The sequence below is a fragment of the Mytilus galloprovincialis genome, chromosome 3 (genome assembly GCF_965363235.1).
Source record: "Mytilus galloprovincialis chromosome 3, xbMytGall1.hap1.1, whole genome shotgun sequence".
Lineage (NCBI taxonomy): Eukaryota > Metazoa > Mollusca > Bivalvia > Mytilida > Mytilidae > Mytilus > Mytilus galloprovincialis.
Window position 1 is genome coordinate 4,717,849 of NC_134840.1, and position 22,735 is coordinate 4,740,583.

At 31.2% G+C, this 22,735-nt stretch overlaps 1 protein-coding gene across 2 annotated transcripts in view; it reads right to left on the reverse strand.

Moving 5' to 3' along the window:
- The window catches only part of LOC143066998 (26S proteasome non-ATPase regulatory subunit 1-like), a 189,071-nt gene that overhangs the window by 54,303 nt on the left and 112,033 nt on the right, over nucleotides 1-22,735 (reverse strand). The gene's annotated exons all lie outside the window — the stretch shown is intronic.

Sequence of the window (22,735 nt, forward strand, 5' to 3'; positions counted from 1 at the left end):
CTTAATGAAACCTTAATCTACCATTTCAACACTACACACAAGGATACACAGGGTATAGGGGACAGAAACATATTGAAACCTATCTACCATTTCAACACTACACACAAGGATACACAGGGTATAGGGAACAGAAACATAATGAAACCTATCTACCATTTTTAGAGTATGGGGGACAGAAACTTAATGAAACCTATCTTCCATTTCAACACTACACACAAGGATACACAGAGTATTGGGGACAGAAACTTAATGAAACTTATCTACCATTTCAACACTACACACAAGGATACACAGGGTATAGGGAACAGAAACTTAATGAAACCTATCTACCATTTCTAGAGTATGGGGGACAGAAACATAATGAAACCTATCTACCATTTCAACATTACAAACAAGGATACACAGAGTATAGGGGACAGAAACTTAATGAAACCTTAATCTACCATTTCTAGAGTATTGGGGACAGAAACTTAATGAAACTTATCTACCATTTCAACACTACACACAAGGATACACAGGGTATAGGGAACAGAAACATAATGAAACATATCTACCATTTCTAGAGTATGGGGGACAAACACATAATGAAACCTATCTACCATTTCAACACTACACACAAGGATACACAGGGTATAGGGGACAGAAACTTAATGAAACCTATCTACCATTTCTAGAGTATGGGGGACAAACACATAATGAAACCCATCTACCATTTCAACACTACAAACAAGGATACACGGGGTATAGGGGACAGAAACTTAATGAAACCTATCTACCATTTCAACACTACACACAAGGATACACAGAGTATAGGGAACAGAAACTTAATGAAACCTATCTACCATTTCTAGAGTATGGGGGACAGAAACATAATGAAACCTATCTACCATTTCAACACTACAAACAAAGATACCCAGAGTATAGGGAACAGAAACTTAATGAAACCTTAATCTACCATTTCAACACTACACACAAGGATACATAGGGTATAGGGGACAGAAACATATTGAAACCTATCTACCATTTCAACACTACACACAAGGATACACAGGGTATAGGGAACAGAAACATAATGAAACCTATCTACCATTTTTGGAGTATGGGGGACAGAAACTTAATGAAACCTATCTACCATTTCAACACTACAAACAAAGATACCCAGAGTATAGGGGACAGAAACTTAATGAAACCTTAATCTACCATTTCTAGAGTATGGGGGACAGAAACATAATGAAACATATCTACCATTTCTAGAGTATGGGGGACAAACACATAATGAAACCTATCTACCATTTCAACACTACACACAAGGATACACAGGGTATAGGGAACAGAAACATAATGAAACCTATCTACCATTTCTAGAGTATGGGGGACAGAAACATAATGAAACCTATCTACCATTTCAACACTACACACAAGGATACACAGGGTATAGGGAACAGAAACATAATGAAACCTATCTACCATTTCTAGAGTATGGGGGACAGAAACATAATGAAACCTATCTACCATTTCAACACTACACACAAGGATACACAGGGTATAGGGAACAGAAACATAATGAAACCTATCTACCATTTCTAGAGTATGGGGGACAGAAACATAATGAAACCTATCTACCATTTCAACACTACACACAAGGATACACAGGGTATAGGGAACAGAAACATAATGAAACCTATCTACCATTTCTAGAGTATGGGGGACAGAAACATAAAACATATCTACCATTTCTAGAGTATGGGGACAAACACATAATGAAACCTATCTACCATTTCAACACTACACACAAGGATACACAGGGTATAGGGAACAGAAACATAATGAAACCTATCTACCATTTCTAGAGTATGGGGGACAGAAACATAATGAAACCTATCTACCATTTCATCACTTACAAATTAGGATACACAGAGTAAAGGGAACAAACACAAAATGAAAACTCTCTATCATTTCCAGAGTATAGGGGACAAACACAAAATGAAACCTACCTACCATTTAATACTTCAGATAAGGATAAACAGATTATGGGGGTGGGAATAAAGATCTGAACTTTAAACTTGAAGTCCCTTTTTGTATTTCCATTGTGAGTTCATTCCAACATATTCTGATACTTTTTTTCAACTCAAAATGCAATATCATCGAAGTACTAAAAGAGTACACATTATCTAATTACATTTTCAGTCCTTCATTTCTGTCATATTAAAATAGATGTGCAAAACTAGGTGTATAAGAAGATGTGTCAATCCCATACACATCCAATTTCCTTTTAATACAAAACTATATCCTTTTGTGGCTGCTGTCTTGAATTGAATATTTAAAATCATAAAATTCTGATTAGGTTTGGCAAAAGACTATTGATTGATTCATTCTATAAGTTTCAATCAAGTTTGAATGACCCCAGACTCCTACATTATATTTTTTTGTTTGCTATTGTTCATTGCTGATTATATTCCTTTGACAGTTGTGTTGCTTTCTAGCATATCTAGGACACACAAGCACATACACCCTAACCTCCATCTCTACTGCATAAAGTTGGGAGCCATCTTTAAAAATGGAAACACTTATAAATCTGGAGAGAGGTATTTAACCAGGTGACAATCATTAACACTAGATACAAGAGAAAAGAGAGTGCTTGTGATAATACTGAAACCAACAGTTTTAATAATTAGAATCGCAGACTGGATGAGCTAAAATAAATCATTATGTAATTTAATGTTTGTGTTAAAAACTTCCAAAAATCTATGATGTATTAGTAACAGAAAAGATACTTTATAAGCTATAGTTAAACACTGAATAGTACTAACTAAACAAGTAGAAGGTTGAAAACTTTGCCATCTTCTGCATTTTGAGAGACTAAGTACTTCAATGCAAAGTTTCTCAAAAGCATGTAAAATTTTCAGTATTGTTTTCTTCATCAGCCCTCAATAACATCTCAAATACAATAGTTTAAACCAGACCTATCCTCAATAACATCTCAAATAGAATAGTTTAAACCAGATCAATCCTCAATAACATCTCAAATAGAATAGTTTAAACCAGACCAATCCTTAATAACATCTCAAATAGAATAGTTTAAACCAGATCAATCCTCAATAACATCTCAAATAGAATAGTTTAAACCAGATCAATCCTCAATAACATCTCAAATAGAATAGTTTAAACCAGACCAATCCTTAATAACATCTCAAATAGAATAGTTTAAACCAGATCAATCCTCAATAACATCTGAAATAAAATAGTTTAAACCAGATCAATCCTTAATAACATCTCAAATAGAATAGTTTAAACCAGACCAATCCTCAATAACATCTCAAATAGAATAGTTTAAACCAGACCAATCCTTAATAACATCTCAAATAGAATAGTTTAAACCAGACCAATCCTCAATAACATCTCAAATAGAATAGTTTAAACCAGACCAATCCTCAATAACATCTCAAATAGAATAGTTTAAACCAGATCAATCCTCAATAACATCTCAAATAGAATAGTTTAAACCAGACCAATCCTCAATAACATCTGAAATAGAATAGTTTAAACCAGACCAATCCTTAATAACATCTCAAATAGAATAGTTTAAACCAGATCAATCCTCAATAACATCTCAAATAGAATAGTTTAAACCAGATCAATCCTCAATAACATCTCAAATAGAATAGTTTAAACCAGATCAATCCTCAATAACATCTCAAATAGAATAGTTTAAACCAGATCAATCCTCAATAACATCTCAAATAGAATAGTTTAAACCAGACCAATCCTCAATAACAATCTCAAATAGAATAGTGTAAACCAGACCTATCCTCAATAACATCTCAAATAGAATAGTTTAAACCAGACCAATCATTAATAACATCTCAAATAGAATAGTTTAAACCAGACCAATCCTTAATAGCATCTCAAATAGAATAGTTTAAACCAGACCAATCCTCAATAACATCTGAAATAGAATAGTTTAAACCAGATCAATCCTCAATAACATCTCAAATAGAAGTTTAAACCAGACCAATCCTCAATAACATCTCAAATAGAATAGTTTAAACCAGATCAATCCTCAATAACATCTGAAATAAAATAGTTTAAACCAGATCAATCCTTAATAACATCTCAAATAGAATAGTTTAAACCAGACCAATCCTTAATAACATCTCAAATAGAAGTTTAAACCAGATCAATCCTTAATAACATCTGAAATAAAATAGTTTAAACCAGATCAATCCTTAATAACATCTGAAATAAAATAGTTTAAACCAGATCAATCCTTAATAACATCTCAAATAGAAGTTTAAACCAGACCAATCCTCAATAACATCTCAAATAGAATAGTTTAAACCAGACCAATCATTAATAGCATCTCAAATAGAATAGTTTAAACCAGATCAATCCTCAATAACATCTCAAATAGAATAGTTTAAACCAGACCAATCCTCAATAACATCTGAAATAAAATAGTTTAAACCAGACCAATCCTCAATAACATCTCAAATAGAATAGTTTAAACCAGATCAATCCTCAATAACATCTCAAATAGAATAGTTTAAACCAGACCAATCCTCAATAACATCTGAAATAAAATAGTTTAAACCAGACCAATCCTTAATAACATCTCAAATAGAATAGTTTAAACCAGACCAATCCTTAATAACATCTCAAATAGAATAGTTTAAACCAGATCAATCCTCAATAACATCTCAAATAGAATAGTTTAAACCAGACCAATCCTCAATAACATCTCAAATAGAATAGTTTAAACCAGACCAATCCTCAATAACATCTGAAATAAAATAGTTTAAACCAGACCAATCCTCAATAACATCTCAAATAGAATAGTTTAAACCAGATCAATCCTCAATAACATCTCAAATAGAATAGTTTAAACCAGACCAATCCTCAATAACATCTCAAATAGAATAGTTTAAACCAGATCAATCCTCAATAACATCTCAAATAGAATAGTTTAAACCAGATCAATCCTCAATAACATCTCAAATAGAATAGTTTAAACCAGATCAATCCTCAATAACATCTCAAATAGAATAGTTTAAACCAGATCAATCCTCAATAACATCTCAAATAGAATAGTTTAAACCAGATCAATCCTCAATAACATCTCAAATAGAATAGTTTAAACCAGACCAATCCTCAATAACATCTCAAATAGAATAGTTTAAACCAGATCAATCCTCAATAACATCTCAAATAGAATAGTTTAAACCAGACCAATCCTTAATAACATCTCAAATAGAATAGTTTAAACCAGACCAATCCTCAATAACATCTGAAATAGAATAGTTTAAACCAGACCAATCCTTAATAACATCTCAAATAGAAGTTTAAACCAGACCAATCCTTAATAACATCTCAAATAGAATAGTTTAAACCAGACCAATCCTTAATAACATCTCAAATAGAATAGTTTAAACCAGACCAATCCTCAATAACATCTCAAATAGAATAGTTTAAACCAGACCAATCCTCAATAACATCTCAAATAGAATAGTTTAAACCAGACCAATCCTCAATAACATCTCAAATAGAATAGTTTAAACCAGACCAATCCTCAATAACATCTTAAATAGAATAGTTTAAACCAGACCAATCCTCAATAACATCTCAAATAGAATAGTTTAAACCAGACCAATCCTCAATAACATCTGAAATAGAATAGTTTAAACCAGACCAATCCTCAATAACATCTGAAATAGAATAGTTTAAACCAGACCAATCCTCAATAACATCTCAAATAGAATAGTTTAAACCAGACCAATCCTCAATAACATCTCAAATAGAATAGTTTAAACCAGACCAATCCTCAATAACATCTCAAATAGAATAGTTTAAACCAGACCAATCCTCAATAACATCTCAAATAGAATAGTTTAAACCAGATCAATCCTCAATAACATCTCAAATAGAATAGTTTAAACCAGACCAATCCTCAATAACATCTCAAATAGAATAGTTTAAACCAGACCAATCCTCAATAACATCTCAAATAGAATAGTTTAAACCAGACCAATCCTCAATAACATCTCAAATAGAATAGTTTAAACCAGACCAATCCTCAATAACATCTCAAATAGAATAGTTTAAACCAGATCAATCCTCAATAACATCTCAAATAGAATAGTTTAAACCAGACCAATCCTCAATAACATCTGAAATAAAATAGTTTAAACCAGACCAATCCTTAATAACATCTCAAATAGAATAGTTTAAACCAGATCAATCCTCAATAACATCTCAAATAGAATAGTTTAAACCAGATCAATCCTCAATAACATCTCAAATAGAATAGTTTAAACCAGACCAATCCTCAATAACAATCTCAAATAGAATAGTTTAAACCAGACCTATCCTCAATAACATCTCAAATAGAATAGTTTAAACCAGACCAATCATTAATAACATCTCAAATAGAATAGTTTAAACCAGACCAATCCTTAATAGCATCTCAAATAGAATAGTTTAAACCAGACCAATCCTCAATAACATCTGAAATAGAATAGTTTAAACCAGATCAATCCTCAATAACATCTCAAATAGAAGTTTAAACCAGACCAATCCTCAATAACATCTCAAATAGAATAGTTTAAACCAGATCAATCCTCAATAACATCTGAAATAAAATAGTTTAAACCAGATCAATCCTTAATAACATCTGAAATAAAATAGTTTAAACCAGATCAATCCTTAATAACATCTCAAATAGAAGTTTAAACCAGACCAATCCTCAATAACATCTCAAATAGAATAGTTTAAACCAGATCAATCCTTAATAACATCTCAAATAGAAGTTTAAACCAGACCAATCCTTAATAACATCTCAAATAGAATAGTTTAAACCAGATCAATCCTTAATAACATCTCAAATAGAATAGTTTAAACCAGATCAATCCTCAATAACATCTCAAATAGAATAGTTTAAACCAGACCAATCCTCAATAACATCTCAAATAGAATAGTTTAAACCAGATCAATCCTCAATAACATCTCAAATAGAATAGTTTAAACCAGACCAATCCTCAATAACATCTCAAATAGAATAGTTTAAACCAGACCAATCCTCAATAACATCTGAAATAGAATAGTTTAAACCAGACCAATCCTTAATAACATCTCAAATAGAAGTTTAAACCAGACCAATCCTTAATAACATCTCAAATAGAATAGTTTAAACCAGACCAATCCTTAATAACATCTCAAATAGAATAGTTTAAACCAGACCAATCCTCAATAACATCTCAAATAGAATAGTTTAAACCAGACCAATCCTCAATAACATCTCAAATAGAATAGTTTAAACCAGACCAATCCTTAATAACATCTCAAATAGAATAGTTTAAACCAGACCAATCCTCAATAACATCTCAAATAGAATAGTTTAAACCAGACCAATCCTCAATAACATCTCAAATAGAATAGTTTAAACCAGACCAATCCTCAATAACATCTCAAATAGAATAGTTTAAACCAGACCAATCCTCAATAACATCTCAAATAGAATAGTTTAAACCAGATCAATCCTCAATAACATCTCAAATAGAATAGTTTAAACCAGATCAATCCTCAATAACATCTCAAATAGAATAGTTTAAACCAGACCAATCCTCAATAACATCTCAAATAGAATAGTTTAAACCAGACCAATCCTCAATAACATCTGAAATAGAATAGTTTAAACCAGATCAATCCTCAATAACATCTCAAATAAAATAGTTTAAACCAGACCAATCCTCAATAACATCTCAAATAGAATAGTTTAAACCAGATCAATCCTCAATAACATCTCAAATAGAATAGTTTAAACCAGATCAATCCTCAATAACATCTCAAATAGAATAGTTTAAACTAGACCAATCAATCTGGGCTTTGTTAAACAAATTTTTTTTATCTTATTTACTCCATATGAATATTTCTTAGCAAATGGCAGAAAGTGTCTTACATGCATTTTTAAATTGACCAGTGTCCAGACAGAGAGTGTTCAATTAAGCTCCAGACAAACTACAGATGGTAGTCAATTATAGTTTATTTGTTTGTTTTTCATTACCAGAAAGTGTTACACTCAGAAGATATATAACTTCAAACATTCCTGTTTTAAATGAACAGCCTCTCATAGAAACCTTATATATCATCCTGTTTCTAGAAAGAGATAATTACCTGATAATAAGGTTTCATACAAACTTTTTATACTTTTCATTGCCAATTAACATCGCAACTAATGCTTTTGAAAATATAAAATTTTTCAATCTTTTATTGATGAACATCATTATAACCTGGCCCAGTTATGCATTTGAAGAATTAGCATATTTTGCGAAATTTGCGTGATTTATCCTCTTTCAAAATAGAAGCATTTATCAAACAAACTTAAAATCAATATCAATATAATATTTACCAGAGTAGAAAAAAGTATAATAAAAATTAAGAAGGTAAATTAAAAAGGGGTGGTCCAATAAAACTGAAAAGAAATTAGTACTTAAATCAATTGATGTGTATATTCATTTTTTTCAATGAAAGTCAGAGTGGGAAACTGGTGGAAATAGTTGTATTTGTAGCTCAATGTGGCAGAGACTTACTAGAACAGTCAAATACTACAAAAATAGATTGTTTCAACCAAATACTGCATGAATTCAAAGGAAACTAAAAAAATGACTTTGTCTAAAACTGGTCACATTCACATTGTTAAATAGCAAAACTCATCTTTTGTTGAAAAATTAATTACATTTCAGATAAATTCTATATGTTTTTCATTTGTTTTGAAATTTTATGTTTCATCTATTGAGAAACTGTATTTTTTTAAATGGAGTTTTCATGCTGGTACCAAATTTTACAACTTATTTAAAAGCTATTAAATAGCCCTGTATCTGTGTTGATTGGGATGTCTGTTCTTCTAAAGAGATTGTCTGGTTCACAGAGGACTGCCAATGTATAACTATAATCAATGATGGGGATGCATATACTGGAAATGTTGAAGGAGTTAAGATAAAAGTTTATTTGTAAATTATAATGACTTTGGATTCAAAGATAACACTGCAGAGTAACACACTTGTGTTTATATCAATATATTAAGAAAGTATTCCATTATTATTGTTGAAAATGGGAAATAAATAAGATATAATACTAAATAGAAGTTTTTAAGTACTACTTAATAGTTTTAATGACTTTGACTGGCTGTTAGCCAGGCACTCACACAGTCATTTTTTTTTTTGTCTTTTTTTTTTAATATTATATGGAAAGAAGGCTTGCTTTTAATCCATGTAAATGAATAAAATTTGTGGCTTTTAAAACACTTTCATTTACTTTCATAGGACACTCACAGAAGTTAGGAGAATCAAAAGTAATCATTTTAAATAGGGACCGCTTTAACCAAGAAAGTCTTAGTGTGGCAATCGTAAACATAGGCTTAACTTATGTGGGCTGAAACATAAGTTTCAGAAATGTATTCAAGTTTGTTAATTGATTTAATGTATCAAAATCTTTAAAGTAAAACAATTAGAGAAGTTCTGTTATTTGTACTAAAAAGTAATACTCATAACCCACTGCAAAGAATGGGGAATAACTCTATTTATGACAAGGGACACTACTCTGTCAGGTCTAGATACAACTCAATACACTACTACAGTTGTCTTTCTTGTCATAACAAGTCAAACTTTTTTTAAATCTTTGTGTCTGTAAAATCAATGTCTAATTAACAATACAACAATTTACATCAAGAGTCTGTTAAATGGATACCTGTCATTTATCATGCTTATCAATAATATTTGGTCAAATCACTGCAAGATCTCCTTCATAAATTATTGAAAACTAGAATTCTGCATTGACAATATTATATTGGTGTAAATTATAAAGATAAACACCCTCATAGATATATCCAATACATACAGTAAAAGTTCACCTACCTTACTTCAAATTCCCACACAGAGGATAAGTATCAACTGTTCTTACCTACAAAAATTAACAAAAATACTTATCATTTCTACGTGTGAACATTTCTATATCTAACATTATTTTTTAAAGTTGTCACTGCGATATCAATTGGTGCTGTAGTGTATCAAAGGTGTGAGTTCAAATCCTGTTGAGGGACAAACATTTGATAGCTAAATATCTAGTTCTAACACTGTTGGGTATAATTTTCAGACCTAAATAAATATTGGTATTACCCCTCTATATCAAACACAATGAGATTCAGGGGGCATATATATTGTATGGTTGTCAGTTGCTTTAGAATTGTTGGTATGATATACATATTTCTAGTGACTGTGATATAATTTGTATCATTATTGGTATACAAAAAATTGTTGAGTCACATTGCTGACAAATATGAAAATACATTGTGTGTAAAAAAAATTTAAAATATACACACGCTTTAAACACATGTCTTATGCCTATCTCTAGATTTGCCTTATAATACATCAATTGAAGTTATATCTTCAATAGGGGATGTGGTCAAGTGGCATAGAACTCTGCACACAAGGCTTTGTGATTGGTGCTGTCAAATCATGTACAGAGACAAAACTCCAACACTGCCAGGTTTACTCTTCAGACTATATATATACATCTGTACTGAGAGGGTAAAGATGTCAATTTAATTTCGGTTTAGATTGATAAATAAAAAAACAAGTTTGATGAAACCCTCAGAACTGTGGTAGAAAATAAATTCAACCGTTGCACATATAATAAACACTGCATACTAAAATTAATATTACAACCAGTGGAACCAAGATGAAACATATGAAACCATGATAAAATACATTTATTGCTACAACAAAAGGAACAATGAAAGAACTCCACAAGCCTACTGCCATGAAAAAACACATGTGAACTAATACTACATAAGCAGTATGCTATCATTAGTCTTTATTAAAGATTTCTAATATATTATACCATGGATAACAGAAGAAACTAAGCAAAATGAGAATTCAACAAAGAACTACTAGCAGTTAACCACATGCCAACTCCTCCAATTAATTGGTCAAAAGATTGACTTCATCATATGAAAATCAACAATTCATTTATTCATCTTAATATTAACTATAATAAACTGATAATGATCCTACAATCACCTGCAGGATAAACTGAAGTTAGATGTCAATTCTGATCTATTGAAGAAGATTGACAAATCAATTACCACTAATTATTCCTGGCTAAACAATGAACTTTGTTGGAAATCCTTGACAAGGAATTCACTCAAATCTAAGAAGAAAGGCATTGATAACACAACACTTAAGGTTAAACAACAATGATTTGAAAAATCATCTTTTATTTCAAATCCAGTAGAAAATCTACTAAGGAAGAAATAAATAAACAGACAAGGAGCAATCAGAAGACAATGCAATTCTTTTAAATATTAAAAAGAATTAAAATATTTTTCCAAAATAGCTTGCATGTTATTGAAAGTTTCTAGAAGAAAAAAATAAAGTCTTGAAGCTAGCTTTTATTCCGACTACGAACTAACTTTATTACTGACAGAAAGCCTCTTGAAACTGTATAGTTCAATTATAATGTACATGTTTAGAATCCACAAATTTTCCAGTGACATCACTTTCAATAAAATGTTCCAATCAATATAGAATTGTTAAGCATATTGTTTAGATGGTATTTACTCCAACCTTAAAATTTATGACAAAAAATGCCTTTCTTGTGGTAATTCATGCACAATAGTAAAGGATGAATGAATCAAAGAGTTAAGGAAATATGTTTTTCAGATATATATGACCACATCCTCCCTCTTGCTTGTTTACCATCAAAATCATGACTAATTTTTCTATCAATTATGAGTACAAAAGATTTTCATCTCAGTTCTCATACTAGAAGTACATGGTATGAAAGCTTAATTACACAATAACAGAAATATATAAACATTTACATAAGCTATTAGGTACAAATGTGTTTGGCTAATATGAAGTATTATAGAATAATATGTTTTATAAATACATGTACTGTCAATTCCAAAGAGGAAAACAAGAGAATATCTAGCTACCTATCAGGATATGAAATCTTAATGAGATCACTCAAGTTTTATATTCTGTATGGTAATAAGTTCACACAATTCCTGGAATCAGTGCAAACACTAAGTGTAAATTCAGGAATGTTCAGTGCAAAAATGCCATTTATTATTGTGATTATGGAACAATTGACAAGATAAATCATTTATTGTGATTTCAGGAAATGCTACATTCATGCTGTCATTATTTTAAATGCATTTATTCTTTATTTTTGTGAAACCTATCCTGGCGCAATTTTTTGCAATAATAAACACGTCTGAAAATTTTTAGAATTCAATCATGTTTTACAGTATAGAATTTTTGTATAAATAAACATGATCCTTCCAACAAAGTTTAATATATTTAGTATAATAAAATTTATTCTGTTACATATGTTTGTTAGTAATAAAGTGTAACAAGTGCTCTCTTTATTATACCAATGTGATGCAAGATGCTTTTTGAGGAACTAAAAATGGGACACAAATATATTGCCAACCTGGGTGAAGATAAGCCACCAGAAACCACAAAGACTTTAGGCGTGGTATTAATTGAGGGCCATTTTCTGCATGAAATGAGTCGTCCAAGTTATAATACTTTATTATATGAATCGGTCGCATCCGCCCTTCCTGACATTATGTTGACCAGTGACTCTTCTAGATATCACATGTGTAACAACCAAAGACATTTAAAATAAAATCCTGAGTGCTCAAATAAACTAAACATAATCCAAAGAGCTAAATGTCACATCTATATCAACCTGGAACACCAAAATAATCATGAGAGCACTTCTTTTACTTTTTAATATATATATATACTACAAACATATGTTTTCTGTGAAACATGATGTAATACAGATTTAGAGCTGTGATTAAGCCGTTGCAACAGTGACTGATATTAATATCATCACAGATTTCTGATACAGAAAGATTCAAATTGATTTTATTACACTAAATTTACTTGAATTTACTACAAAATCTATCAAAATAGTAAATCAAAGATACATAGTTTTTCTATCTTTCAAGTTGATAGAAATTTTGGTATTTTTCTTAAAAAAAATCTTTTAACATTTCACTTGCTTATCTATACTAATATTATACAATAGACAATCCACTAAACAAATACCATCAAGGTAATTGCTTCCTCTAAGATTTGTATCAAAACAAAATTTATTAATATAAATGATAAAATGTACTTTAGAGTTGAAAACAATAAAAAGTGATCTGATTTAACAAATCTCTTCTAAAACCCTCTCCGACTTTAATTTCAATAGTGAAAATATCTGTACTTTTAATAAGACAACCTAATGCTGTCCAATAAACCTATATCAAATCTATCCAGGCTGTTTTATCATCATGTAATATTCTTCAGGCCAATTCTAGATTAATCTTATTACACTTGGTCTGTTCATTTTGTAAATTAATCATTCCTCCCTTTTAAGCTTGGGAAAATAGAAAATAAATTAATTCAGAGAATTTTCATTGCATGAATATATACAAGTAAAAAATAAAAATATCAGAAATAAAAGATAAACTAGTTTCTATTGAATGGCATCCTTAACTTAAAAACTGAATTGAAAGAGGAAATAAAAACCAAAATGCCTTAAAAAATTTAAATATTAAAACAAGATAAGTAGACAAACAGATGAACAGAAAGACAAACATAAAGACAGAAAGATAATCAGACAGATTGATGGGGAGATTGCTATCCATACAAAATGTTGGTATCATGCCAAAGCTCTCTGACAATAGAAACTACAAATCTCTTTAACAGTCATCAAAAGCTAAACTGACAATAGAAACTACAAAGCTCTCTGACAGTCATCAAAAGCTAAACTGACAATAGAAACTACAGAACTCTCTGACAATAGAAACTACATATCTCTCTGACAATAGAAAATACAAAGCTTTCTGACAGTCATCAAAAGCTAAACTGACAATAGAAACTACAAAACTCTCTGACTGTCATCAAAAGCTAAACTGACAATAAAAATTAAAGAAGCTCTCTGAAAGTCATAAAAAGTTCAAATGACAAAAGAAACTACAAAGCTTTCTAAATGTCATCAAAAGTTCAAATGACAATAGAAACTACAAAGCTTTCTGACAGTCATCAAATGCTAAACTGACAATAGAAACTACAAAACTCTCTGAGTCATTAAAAACTAAACTGACAATAGAAACTACAAAGCTCTCTGACGGTCATTAAAAACTAAACTGACAATAGAAACTACAAAACTCTCTGACAGTCACCAAAAGCTAATTAACTAACAATAGAAATTAAAGAAGCTCTCTGACAGCCATCAAAAGCTAAACTGACAATAGAAACTACAAAGCTTTCGGACAATATAAACTACAAAGTTCTCTGACTGACATTAAAAGTTCAAATGACAATAGAAACAACAAATCTCTCTGACCTGACAGTCATCAAAAGCTAAAATGACAATAGAAACTATAAATCTCTCTGAGTCATCAAATGCTAAACTGACAATAGAAACTACAAAGCTCTCCTACAATATAAAGTACAAAGTTCTTTGACTGACATCAAAAGTTCAAATGACAATAGAAACTACAAAGCTCTCTGACAGTCATCAAAAGCTAAACTGACAATAGAAACTACAAAGCTCTTTGACAGTCATCAAAAGTTCAAAAGACAACAGACACTAAAAAGCTCACTGACAGTCATTTATAGCTCAAAAGACAACAGAAACTACAAAGCTCACAGTCATTTACAGCTCAAAAGACAACAGACACTACAAAGCTCAATGACAGTCATTAACAGAACAAAAGACAACAGACACTACAAAGCTCACTGACAGTCATTAACAGCACAAAAGACAACAGACACTACAAAGCTCACTGACAGTCATTAACAGCACAAAAGACAACAGACACTACAAAGCTCATTGACAGTCATTAACAGCTCAAAAGACAACAGACACTACAAAGCTCAATGACAGTCATTAACAGCACAAAAGACAACAGACACTACAAAGCTCATTGACAGTCATTAACAGCTCAAAAGACAACAGACACTACAAAGCTCAATGACAGTCATTAACAGCACAAAAGACAACAGACACTACAAAGCTCACTGACAGTCATTAACAGCACAAAAGACAACAGACACTACAAAGCTCACTGACAGTCATTAACAGCACAAAAGACAACAGACATTACAAAGCTCACTGACAGTCATTAACAGCTCAAAAGACAACAGACACTACAAAGCTCAATGACAGTCATTAACAGCACAAAAGACAACAGACACTACAAAGCTCACTGACAGTCATTAACAGCACAAAAGACAACAGACACTACAAAGCTCAATGACAGTTATTAACAGCACAAAAGACAACAGACACTACAAAGCTCACTGACAGTCATTAACAGCACAAAAGACAACAGACACTACAAAGCTCACAGTCATTTACAGCTCAAAAGACAACAGACACTACAAAGCTCACTGACAGTCATTAACAGCTCAAAAGACAACAGACACTACAAAGCTCACAGTCATTTACAGCACAAAAGACAACAGACACTACAAAGCTCACTGAGTCATTAACAGCTCAAAAGACAACAGACACTACAAAGCTCAATGACAGTCATTAACAGCACAAAAGACAACAGACACTACAAAGCTCACTGACAGTCATTAACAGCACAAAAGACAACAGACATTACAAAGCTCACTGACAGTCATTAACAGCTCAAAAGACAACAGACACTACAAAGCTCATTGACAGTCATTAACAGCTCAAAAGACAACAGACACTACAAAGCTCACAGTCATTTACAGCTCAAAAGACAACAGACACTATAAAGCTCTTGACAGTCATTAACAGCACAAAAGACAACAGAAACTACAAAGCTCACTGACAGTCATTAACAGCACAAAAGACAACAGACATTACAAAGCTCACTGAGTCATTAACAGCTCAAAAGACAACAGACACTACAAAGCTCACAGTCATTTACAGCTCAAAAGACAACAGACACTATAAAGCTCTTGACAGTTATTAACAGCACAAAAGACAACAGAAACTACAAAGCTCACTGACAGTCATTAACAGCACAAAAGACAACAGACATTACAAAGCTCACTGAGTCATTAACAGCTCAAAAGACAACAGACACTTCAAAGCTCACAGCCATTTACAGCTCAAAAGACAACAGACACTATAAAGCTCTTGACAGTCATTAACAGCACAAAAGACAACAGAAACTACAAAGCTCACTGACAGTCATTAACAGCACAAAAGACAACAGACACTACAAAACTCACAGTCATTTACAGATCAAAAGATAGAAGACACTACAAAGCTAAAGTGATTATTTACAGCCAAATTTAGATTAAAAGAAAACAGGAAGTAAAAAGTTTATTTACAGCCAAGATTAGCTCAAAAGACGACAGAAAGTACAAAGATTATTTACAGCCAAGATTGGTTCAAAAGACAATAGAAAGTACAGATTATTAACAACCAAGATGATCTCAAAAGACAACAGTAAGTACAAAGATTATTTACTGCAAAAATTAGCTCAAAACTTAAAGTCAACAGAAAGTACAAAGATTATTTACAGCCAAGATTGGCTAAAAAGACAACAGAAAGTACAAAGATTATTTAAAGCCAAGATAAGCTCAAAAGAAAACAGAAAGTACAAAGATTATTTAAAGCCAAGATTAGCTCAAAAAACAACAGAATGGACAAAGATTATTTACAGCCAAGATTAGCTCAAAAGACAAAAGAAAGTACAAAGATTAATTACAGCCAAGATTAGCTCAAAAGACAACAGAAAGTACAAAGATTAATTACAGCCAAGATAAGCTCAAAAGACAACAGAAGGTACAAAGATTATTTACAGCCAAGATAACTCAAAAGACAACAGAAAGTACAAAGATTATTTACAGCCAAGATTAGCTCAAAAGACAACAGAAAGTACAGATTATTAACAGCCAAGATTGGCTCAAAAGACAACAGAAGGACAGACTATTTACAGCCAAGATTGACATTATATAACCAAAACAACTACTGAAACTTATATACACCTGAAAAACACTATCATTAAAGAATATGAGTTGCACTTTCTCAAGAAAACTGAGCTCAAGTTCAGTGAATGCTATGAATAAATTGTAAGGGCTACTTGGTTCAGTTTCTGTAAACTTCACCTTGAGGTGTCACCATAAGAAGAAATCATTTCTCTCAGTGCCTGACATATATTTACATTTTTTTTTATTAAAATTATTCTTAATCTTTTACTGAATCTGATAAATATGATTGCCCTGAGTTCAACTTGACTTCAAGGACAAGAAGTGTAATAACTTTATGGTTTACAGTAATTACAAATAACTGTGCAAATGGAAGAAACATGTAAATTTATTAATATACCAAAATACATACAAAAATAACTTTTTATTTTAGATGTTAAATCATAAAACTGAAATTTCAGATGTATCTCTTATTCATGCAAAATTGTAAAGAAATGTTAGAACTTTCTGTATCTTAACACAGTTTTATTGAATTATTTATACCATTGAGTCAAAATCAAATTAATAAACATTCAGGAATTGAAAAGAATGTAAAATTTACAAATTTTAAGATTGTTACAAAATTACACAGAAATAAGTGAATAAAGGACACTAGTAACAGAAAAATAAACCCTTCATTTTGATGGACACATTAGAAAAAAAAATATATTATTAACACAAGCTGTTGTTTTATTGTTTACAAATTTTGCTGAAATTTAATAAAGCTTACTTGAATTATCATGAAGAGGGCTTCAAATGGGAGAAAATAGTACAGATTTAAGTACCTTTCTAATTAGAATGAAAGAACTATAAAGACAAAAATTAAATAGAACAATTTTTCTCTTTGAAAATCATGCATTGTGTTCAAATATGTAAAAGATACAGAAAAGCTTGAGTTCCTTCTACATACTTTACAAATTTTGATTCATAGACAAACAACATTAAATTGATCAAAATCATAATCCCGCAAGTTGAAGTGTGCAAGTTGAAGTGTGCGCTCAACTCCAATCTGAATTGATGTAGATTGTCAGTTTTCCTACCATAGGATGGTTAAAAAGTTCTTACAATTGCTTCAGCTTCCTCCACAAATGAAAAATGACCACTACGAAATAACACAATAGAGTTGAAAGTGGCACTGAACACCAAATATTCATTCAATCAAAAGCATTTTAACTACTAACCGTGATTTTTTTTGGAGGGGGGGCATATGCTTTCACTTAGTAATAGATAATGAATATGATTGAATAACAGGTTGATCAGGGGCATCTTTTGGGAAACAAAAATTAATTGGGGTCAAAGGAACAATCTTAATTATAGCATTGTAGAACCTGATGCTCTGCAGGGCGCAGCTTTATACGACCGCAGAGGTTGAACCCTGAACAGTAGGTGCAAGTATGGACACAACATTCAAGCTGTATTCAGCTCTAAATTTGGATTATGATTAAATAGTTGACACAGCATAGGTTTCTGACACAGAATGAATGTGGTCTAATGAACTTAAAAAAATTTTTTTGCCTTTGAACAATTCACTATGCTGTTGAGTATTAATTCTCTCAAAAAAATGTTTGAAGAAATATTCTTTTTTTTATGAAATCTGAAATGAGAAAAATTAAACACCCATCCCCCACCCCCACCCCCAACACCCAATTTTTTTCACATGCCCCTTTCCCTTATTCCAAAACTGATCTCAATTCAAATTTCTAATGGAGTTTGCAACAATAACTACTCATTTAAATATATCATAAAATATTAAAATGTAATCAAAGAGCTGATAGCTCTGAAGTGGAAGAAGGTGAATAAAAGGTAACTTGATTTACCATAAAAGCAGCCCCACTTACCCAGGCTGCTTTGTTCCATTATCGTTAAAATGTATTTTTTTTCTTCAAACAAGAAAAGGTCATAAGTACATGGATTTCCCATCCGTACAATCATTTTCTATGTTCAGTTGACTATGAAAATTAGGTAAAATCTTTAATTTGGCAGTAATTAAGAAGATCATATCAAGAGGAACACATGTGTACTAAGTTTCAAGTTGATTGGATTTCAACTTCATCAAAAACTACCTCGACCATAAACTTTATAACCAGAAGCAGGACGGACGGACAGACTAGAAAACATATTGCCCATAAATGGAGCATAAAAATAGTAAGACTTGTTACATACCTGCCAACTTTTGAAAGTTCCCATATGGGTTTTTACTGCACAACAACAAAATTAAAGGTTACAATTTTTAGCGATGTATTTTGCAAGATCTGGATTGTCTAGAAACAGTGTCATATTTGTATGAACTCACATGACTTACATGCCTTTTCCTTAAGTTTGTTTGCATAATTCTAGTTATATATTAAATCGGTAGAAAAATTATACATGAAGCTAGCAGAAGCTAGACTATTAGCCTAGTTGCACATATTGTGTGTTAACTTCTAAACAGTTATAAACAAATTTAATATATAAACTTCAATTTAATCCTTGAAAGGAGGTCTAAATTAATAAAATAATTTATAAATTTTAATTTTTTTATTTGTCCAAAATCATTTAAATTCATTTAATCAACATCCTTTTATGATTATTTGATTAAAATATTAATCATTTATAGTCTTTTTACCATTTACATTTTTAAAAGCAAAATAACTGAAAACAGGATAAAACAAAGGGAAGTAACAAAAAAGTATTTCAATATTCCCAATACACATCGTTTTGATAACACAACGGCAGTTAGCCGGAGGTAAACATCGTTGATTACCAGTATGTTTGACACCCAAGCTGTCAAGTGAAGCCATATAATTATACATCTTCTTTGATGTTCAGGTAAAATTTAACACAGGTGTCAAATACACCCGTACAGTAGTAAGAAATGATCAAATATGGCGTCTGAAAAATTTCATACACGGGAGTTTTTTCTCCTAAACGGGAGGTTCACATGTATGTTACGAAGGGCATCTAATTCACATGACAAAGGAAACCCATGAATAAAGATAACACTTTATATATCCTTTTTATTTATATAAAAATAAAATCTTCTTGTCTGCAGGATTGCAAATTTGTAACTTCAAGGGCGAACTTGTAAACAGGGCGAGTTGTACCGATACCAAATTCACGCATGCGTAATACAAATATCTACAGTTAAAACATCCTGTTACAAGTAAACAAATTACGTTCATGTGGATGAGATGAAATCTAATAATTTACATAAATAAAAGGGTCATATTTACGATAGTGATTGTTTTACAATCATAATTTACAAATTAAATGATTCAGATGCCCAATCATGTGTAAAAATCGGTGTCAGGAATCTAAGTTGTTTTGAAATTGTAATACACGAAATGAATGCGGCATACGGAGACTCAAAGCCAATGGTCGGCCCCTTAAGTCTTCAGAAGACTTGACGTCTTCTTCCACTAAAAAAGTGCTTGTTATCACTGAATGGTAAAGATTGTTTAAATTTATCAGTTGGTAGTAAAAGTGAACATACATTGTATATTGTATAAAACAATGATTTGAGATGTTTCAACTACTATTCTGGACAAAGAAAGATAACTCCAATTGAAAATTTCTTGCTATTGCGCAATATTGTGCATTTAGATATTTCTTGCTATTGTGCAATACTGTGCAATTGAAAATACTTGCTATTGCACAATACTGTGCAATTGAAGATTTCTTGCTATTGTGCATTACTGTGCAATTGAAAATTTCTTGCTATTCCACAATACTTTATATAATAATTTTGGATCCTGACTTGGACAAACGTGAAAACTGGGCCCATAATCAAAAATTTAAGCACTAGTTTAGATTCAGCATATCAAAGAAGCCCAAGAATTCAATTTTTGTTAAAATCAAACTTAGTTTAATTTTGAACCAGTTGGACCTTAATGTAGACCAATTTGAAAACAGGACCAAAAACTAAGAATATACATACACAGTTAGATTTGGCATATCAAAGAACCCCAATTATTCAATTTTTAATGAAATCAAACAAAGTTTAATTTTGGACCCTGATTTGGACCAACTTGAAAACTGGGCCAATAATCAAAAATATAAGTACATTTTTAGATTCACCATATCAAAGAACCCCAAGGATTCAATTTTTGTTAAAATCAAACTAAAGTTTAATTTTGGACCCTTTGGACCTTAATGTAGACCAATTTGAAAACGAGACCAAAAAATAAGAATCTACATACACTGTTAGATTTGGCATATCAAAGAACCCCAGTTATTCAATTTTTGATGAAATCAAACAAAGTTTAATTTTGGACCCTTTGGGCCCCTTATTCCTAAACTGTTGGAATCAAAACTCCCAAAATCAATCCCAACCTTCCTTTTGTGGTCATAAACCTTGTGTCAAAATTTCATAGATTTCTTTTTACTTAAACTAAAGTTATAGTGCGAAAACCAAGAAAATGCTTTTTTGGGCCCTTTTTGGCCCCTAATTCCTGAACTGTTAAGACCAAAACTCCCAAAATCAATCCCAACCGTCCTTTTGTGGTCATAAACCTTGTGTTTAAATTTCATAGATTTTTATTTACTTAATCTAAAGTTACAGTGTGAAAACCAAAAGTATTCGCACGACGACGAGGACAACGACGCCAACGTGATATCAATAAACGACCAAAAAATTGAACTTAATTGTGAAAATATGATAAATATTCAAATAATTTCTTCTTAAAAGTCATATGAAACAAGTGACTGGTGAAAAATAATGTTTATCAATTCTTGAACCAATGCATGTATATATCATAAACTTAGTCTGTGCACGATTTTATCATTTTTTATATAAGGCCAAATAAAAATATATGTGTGGTTCCAGTAACCTGACCGACCCTAGTTAAAACCCCCCGACCCTAGAACTTTTTTTTTTCATTTCTGAAAAATTAATTTTCAAACGATCAAATTTTGAGGATTGTGAATTAAAATAATTAAATTCATAGATTTCTGTCATCTGAATTTCCATCACAAGTATCTGTTATGGCTAAAATGCAGCAATTCATAACAGAATGCAACAAAATTAACTAAAAACATATCATGACTGTTTATTTTACAACCAAACACATGTAAAAATGGTGGACTTCCGGTTGGGGCGTGTATAAAACCGGAAACAATTTCGGTAAACACACGATTTTTTTCCAGATTTTGACATTCAAAAATAAAAATTGAAAAAAAAAAAAAAAAAATTTGCCGACCTACCGACCCTATTTTTAAAAGTATGTAACTGGAACCACACATATATTTTTATTTGGCCTAAATTTATTGTATAATCATCAATTTTTTTTCTCTCTGTCCATTATGAATTAAAAAATATGGCTGCTCATTAAAAGTTGTGTTTTGAAGCAGAAGTTTACCGATTGTCACCTAATAGTAAACAATCAACAAAAAGCATGGGTATTGAGAACGTGTTTAACATGTACAATCAGATAATTGTTTATTTTAATGACAGAGCCATGCGTATTTCGATCACCGGATTTTTACAAGGAGGGTCACACTAAGGTCACTAAGCATACAGAAAATATGTCGGCGAATTGCTTCCTGGAAGCAAGCAATTGAAAATAAATAAACTTCTTCTAAATGTGGACAAATTAAAGAATTTTCCTCAGAAAAAATATATGTACATAAGTTGTATAATGAAAACTATCCATTTAATTTAGTTATAAAAAACATATGCATAATTTTTTTAATTTGAGGTTTCATATGACTTTGATTTATAATATCTATAAGTTTATGACCACTTT